The sequence below is a fragment of the Mus caroli genome, chromosome 6, assembly GCF_900094665.2.
Source record: "Mus caroli chromosome 6, CAROLI_EIJ_v1.1, whole genome shotgun sequence".
Taxonomy (NCBI): Eukaryota; Metazoa; Chordata; class Mammalia; order Rodentia; family Muridae; genus Mus; species Mus caroli.
Genome location: NC_034575.1, coordinates 107590935 through 107597258, shown reverse-complemented (window position 1 = coordinate 107597258; position 6324 = coordinate 107590935).

Below are 6324 nucleotides of genomic sequence, written 5' to 3'. Positions count from 1 at the left end.
CAGAGCTTGTGTTTCTAGCTGCATATGTAGCAGAAGATGGCCTAGTTGGCCATCATTGGGAAAAGAGGTCCCTTGGTCTTGCAAGCTCTATATGCCCCAGTACAGGGGAACACCAGGGCCAAGAAGTGGGAGTGGGTGGTTAGGGGAGGTTATAGGGGACTTTTGGGATAGCATTTAAAATGTAAATGAAGAAAATATCTAATAAAAATTGAAAAGAAAAAAGAAAAAGACCCTCATTGTAGCTTCCTGGAAGCCAGTCAGTCTTCTCCTAGTGGTCTGGAGATGAAGATGGAGAACTGTCAGCTCCTCTTGCACCATGCCTGCCTGGACACTGCATCTGGAATTGTGGCTCTTGTGGCTGAGTCCAGCTAGAGCTGGCACATGGAGACTACTTGGGCTTATCACAATCTTCTGTGGATGCAGATCCTGTCTGGCCCCTTTAGTAAACCTTATGTTAGATATCATGTGTTTTTTTCTAATGATAATGAAGCAGACTGGTATAATGTTTGGATGAGGGGCTCTGTATTTCATTTTACACTGATTTTTACAAAATACATAGTCAAGTCAAGCATGAGGCAAAAACCAGAATCCTTAGTCCCTACCTGAGGTGCAGTCTATTTCTAACCAATTCCTGTAGAGCAAGTGGCCCAAGGCCCAGAAACAGGAGGACTCACTGCCTAGGGATTACAAACTGAGCCCAGGTTTGGAAGAAACTCAGCCATAGAAACAGCTCTGGCAACCAAAAGAAACCAGAGCCATTTTCATTCACCTCCTGGATCCCACTCTTATTACCTGAAAAGCAGGGGGCTTATAATACACGATCTTCCAGTAGTGCTCTCTGGCTTTAGCATTTAGCATCTTTATCATTCTCTTGCTGTCTTTATTCCAGTTCCCATGGCTCCCAGGTGTTGGGCTGGGCTGAGAACTGGGGACTGCTGGATTGTGAAGATGCTAAACTGGAGCAGCTTAGACAAGGCGTTCGCTTATCTTCTCTGTTATGAAGTTCATGAAGTGAAAATAGACACACACACACACACACACACACACACACACACACACACACACATCAGTCACAATCCATCCAAAGTTTGGCAACCCAGCCTTATGACTAGAAACATCAGGGACTTCCAGGGACTGTCCTTGCCATTCTAGAAGATATCTGATCCTTTCTTCCCAGAGTCTGTCTCAACAAATAGTTTCAGGAATAAAAATAAATGTGATTGTGTGCAAATCTCATATTTCAAAAATTATTGTTAATGTGTGGTGTGATATGTGAACGTGTACTCATGTACCTGTGGATATAGTATGTATGGGGATCAGGGGTCAGCATCAAGTGTCTTTCTTCTATCTCTTTCTACCTTTGGTTTTTTTGAGACCAGGTTTTTTGCTGAACCCAAGCTCATTGTTCAGGCTAGGCTAGTGACCAATGAGCTTCAAGGACTTCCTACCACTGTCTTTCAGCATTTCGGTCACAGATGTGTGCCATCACTCTTAGCCTGAGGACATCACACCATGCTTTGTCTCAAAGAAACGTTATCAGCTGAGCCATCTATACTGTACAAGCACTGCGTCTCAAGGTGGCTTGTTACACAGCTTCAATGACTGAAACACAGAGCTAGCATTCTCCTCTCATTTATTAGTAAGCTGAGGCACGGTGATGCTGACGGTCACTCAGGGTAACTTGTTAGTATGTGATAGCATTGGGACTCAGATCCAGGCCTGCATGAACCTTCCATAAGACTGCGATTCTAGGAAAGTCCAGCCCCCGCTCCACTTCCAGAAATCCTGGTTCTCAGAAAAGGGCCTCCACACTTGGAAGGCTCGGAGATTTGATCTGATACCAATTAGCCTGGAAGTTTTAGGCAAGTATCTGTTTTCTTCACCTGTAAAGTGGGTGAGAGTTGGTAACTAAGGGAGCTAACAAGAAAGTATATTTAGTTGGGGGAGTGGGTTGACCCTAGGGAAATTCATGGGTGGAGATGCCTGTCTGTGAAGTCAAGCCCTGCACAGGATGAGAAGGGAAATGATGGGAGTAGGTTAGCATTTTGGAAGACTACCCAGTAGAATTCAGAGTCTATTAACAGGGAATCAGATGTGTGCTGCACTGGATGTAGCTTGCTCATGGGGGGCTTAATCTACATGGTCAAGACTGAACTGGTGTCAGAATCTTTAATAAATATGCAATGACATCAGGTCTTCTTGGAGGTCCTAACATTCTGGCCTCCTGACGTCCCTGTCTTCAGGTCACATGACACTGAGTATGTGCCTGGTGCTCTGGTGTCCTAGGCCAGTTCTCCTTCTTGGTGCTTGTTAGGGAAGAATTTCTGGACTTGGTCACAGAGGGCGATTCTGCCCTAATTTGGTGCAGCTTTCTCACAAGGACATGTCCCTAGAGCTGGGCACATTTAAGCAACTGTAAATGATGTGTTGGAGCTGGGGCGTGGGGGGCAGGAAAACAGCTGTTCCCTTGCTCTCAGAGCTGTGTCATCCCTTGGCTGGAAGCCACCTGCTGGCTGACTGGCTGCCTGTGTGGTTCCTGTGAATGGAGTTGCTATTTGTAAATACTCAAGTCCAGGTAGGCTGAGAACCTGATTCCTCTACCACTCTGAGGGGACAACACTTCCCACAACTGGGGCAGAGTGAGAACTGATACCTGGAGACACCTGGTCATGACTAGAACATGTTGGTAAGAGACTCTTATTTCATTTCATATAGTGACCATCATTAAGATAACAGTGACCATCATTAAGATAACATCTCATAACTCCTCCCATATGTAGAGTCTAGGTTTCTGTGTGAGTGTGTGTGTGTGTGTGTGTGTGTGTGTGTGTGTGAGAGAGAGAGAGAGAGAGAGAGAGAGAGAGAGAGAGAGAGAGAACGTACATGCATATCATATGGAAATAGAAAGGGGAATATAAGAGAGGAAGTCAATGTTTAATGGAAGAGAGTGGGGACCAAAAGTGAATAATGGAATATTTATGTCAGGAACACAGAAGGGGGAACACTTGGTAGGGGCAACAAGAAGTTGGGGAGAAGGAACAAAGGAAAAGAGGAATCAAGAGAAGGGGCACCCTGAATGTGGGCTAGGATTCTGAACTGAATAAGAAGGAAAAGAGGAGATAGTGGACATAAGTACCAAAGCTCACCTCTCTGCTTCCTGACTGTGGAGAGCATGGCCGGCCACCTTGTGCTTTTGTTATTTGGCTTCCCGCCACACTGCCATGTATGCCTCCTTAGAGTAGGAACTGTAATGAACCCTCCTTCCCTTACATTTTGTCAAGTTACAACAACGAGAAAAGTAACATATGCATACATATATACACATATAAAAACATCACAATAAAATTCATTTTGGGTATGTTAACCAAAAGAATAATGCAAAGAAAATCATTCTTTTCCATTATAAAAGTAATATATAGTCCCATGAAACAATAAAAAATACAGATAACATAAATATTTTTAAATTGTATTTATTTTATTTATATGAATACACTGTAGCTATCTTCAGACACACCAGAAGAGGCCATCAGATCCCGTAACAGATGGTGTGAGCCACCATGTGGTTGCTGGAAATTGAACTTAGGACCTCTGGAAGAGCAGTCAGTGCTCTTACCTGCTGAGCCATCTCTCCAGCCCCCAGATAATATAATTGGGTTAATTTGTTTGTAAAATCATTTACAAACTTTTTAGATGATTCTCTATGAATGGACATAAAACTGCCTGTATCTACACGTCCCATTCTATAGCAGCCATCCTCCTTGCCCAGCACATAGGCAGATAGGCACGTGCATGCATGCACACATATGTGCACACACGTGCATGCACACCAGATCAATCCATGTCAGCTCCCTTGGATTTTCTTTCTACACTGTCTACATAGAGGACACTCATTTTTTGTCCTTTCCCACTATTACTGACAAGTCTCAATCCTCTTCCACGTTTCCAGTTTTTGGCCTAGTGTTCATTTTTGCCTCAATATTTTCAATTCCGTCATTAGAAGGTAAAGATCACAGGGGATGCATCCATGAAGGTGCAGAACACTGGTGGTTCCTTGGGTGTGCTCCCGTCTTCGAATGCCACATTCCCCAGTTCCTTTCCTCTCTCCTTCTCACCAGCTGGTAGGTGAAAATGCTTTCAGTTGTTTAAAATTTCCTCTCCCCAGAGGACTTTCACCTTTGCCCACTGTCTAGACTCACTCTGTTGCCATGTGACCTGTGCGTAGCACTGGGGATGTTTTATTTTGTGCTCACTGCTTCCATAGTGTGTGTGTGTGTGTGTGTGTGTGTGTGTGTGTGTGTGGTGTGGTGTGTGTGTGTGTGTGTGTGTGTGTGTGTGTGTGTGGTGTGTGGTGTGTGTGTGTGTTTGCTGCCTGATCCAAGGAAAGTAGAGAACATTAGCACTAAAGGACTTTTGATATATGTATCATATATTTTGTACTATCATTTAAAGGAGGGGAAACTGAGGCACAGAAAGATTTTCCCCCCAAGGCCGTACAGGAAAGCACAGGGTGGAATTACAGGGTGTGGACCATGCCAAGAAATTTAGTAAGTCTGAGTGGGTTCAGAGTTTCTTGCACCCTGGCACCCACCTGAGATGTTAGGCAGCTCCCTATCAAATTCCTGGCCTGGAACACTTGCCACACTTCCCACATAGGAAACATGACCTGTGATCATGTAGCCCAGAACAGAGTTCTCCATGCTAATGAGGTATCTAGAGGCCCTGAGGGTTTAGCCAATAAGCTTCCCTTCCTGGACATTCCTTCCTGCAAAAAGGTATTTAATCTCTGATCCACCCTGAGGAGGTGGTATGCACCCATTTTCCACAGTGAATAATTAGTAAACAGTTTGGAACCCAGGGACTGTCTCTTTCATCAAGAACCTCCACGGGGAACATGGAGAAGGCCTTGGCCTACAGAGCTGCTCTACCTAAGTCTCCCGTAGAAGGGCCCTTTGTGCTCCCAGACAACTGCCATTAAACTAAGGAATTTCACCTATGAGCTAAGCCAGAGTCCCCCACCCTGGGCTTGTCCTCAGCCTGTGGGTCTCCTCTGTTCTCAGCTCTTTCAAGACTTCCAGCAGTGTCTGGATGTCCAGGAGTCTGAGAACTCCCCGCCCGGGCTCCTCATCGCAGGCCAATGGACCCCCCCACCCCTACCCTTCATTCCCAGCCAGTGATGTCTGGATGTCCAGGAAGCCTGGGAACCACAGCTTTGGCCTCTCACATCCTAAGCTGTGCTTTCCTATCCCTTAAGCGGTGTGTACCCAGCAACCAACAGCGGTAGCGCAGGGTGAATGCAGTCTAATGTCTCTGTGTTCTGCCTGCCCAAGCTGCTGTTCCCACACCCCAGTGTCAGGAGGAACGCAGGGATTCTGGACTTTCTGATCGTTTTTATTTTCAAGGTACTGGGGGATTGAACCCAGGGCCTTGGGCTAGACAAGCATATACCACCAAACTACATCGCCATGTTTCTTACCTAGCTTTAGAGCACTGGTTGGCCATGTTCAATGCCAATGAGTATATAGCCCTTCTGTGTTACAGTTCAGGGGCAATTATATTGAGTGCAGAATATGTGTTTTGAACATATTCATGGAACAAATGTTTATGCGTGACAGATCAGGAAACAAAACAAAATATTCTGTAAACTCATGTTCTGTATCCTAGAGAGGCAGACTTCTGCCAGGTGTCTATTTGAGGAGAAATACCTTTTTAAGTTTTAAAAATTGAAACAGGAAAGTTAGTGGGTGGTTGGAGCCAAGGGAAGAGGGGAGCTAAGGTTGTCTATTGCAGGAGACAGGCATGTTTGGAACCGTTAGCCTGCAGGAATTTCCCCAGGAGTGTCTGCCTCCACCCAGAGATGAGCAGATAAACTGGCAGATGAGGAGGAGAGCTTTGTTTCTTTTGCATTCCTGGATGGATCAAGCCTGGCTGTGTCTCCATTGGCTTCTAGGGATCCTCTCAGGCATTGCTGTGACTCCTTCAGTGCCCACCACTCTATGTCCCCTGGTCCATTTGGTCCCAAAGACTATTTACAGTTTCTATCTCTAGAACAGTGTCAGGAAGAAGGCTTTGGGCCTTTCCTGAGTCTGTAGGTGGATGGATGGATGGAAGCATGTGCTTGCGGCCTGGCTTCATTTATGATCCTAGTGTAACATGGACAGGGGTCTACACTGCCTGCCAATCACTGCACTGCTCGCCCATGCCAGCATCACTGTTGCCTGGATGATAGGAGTAGCTTCTTCTTCTTCTTCTTCTTCTTCTTCTTCTTCTTCTTCTTCTTCTTCTTCTTCTTCTTCTTCTTCTTCTTCTTCTTCTTCTTCTTCTTCT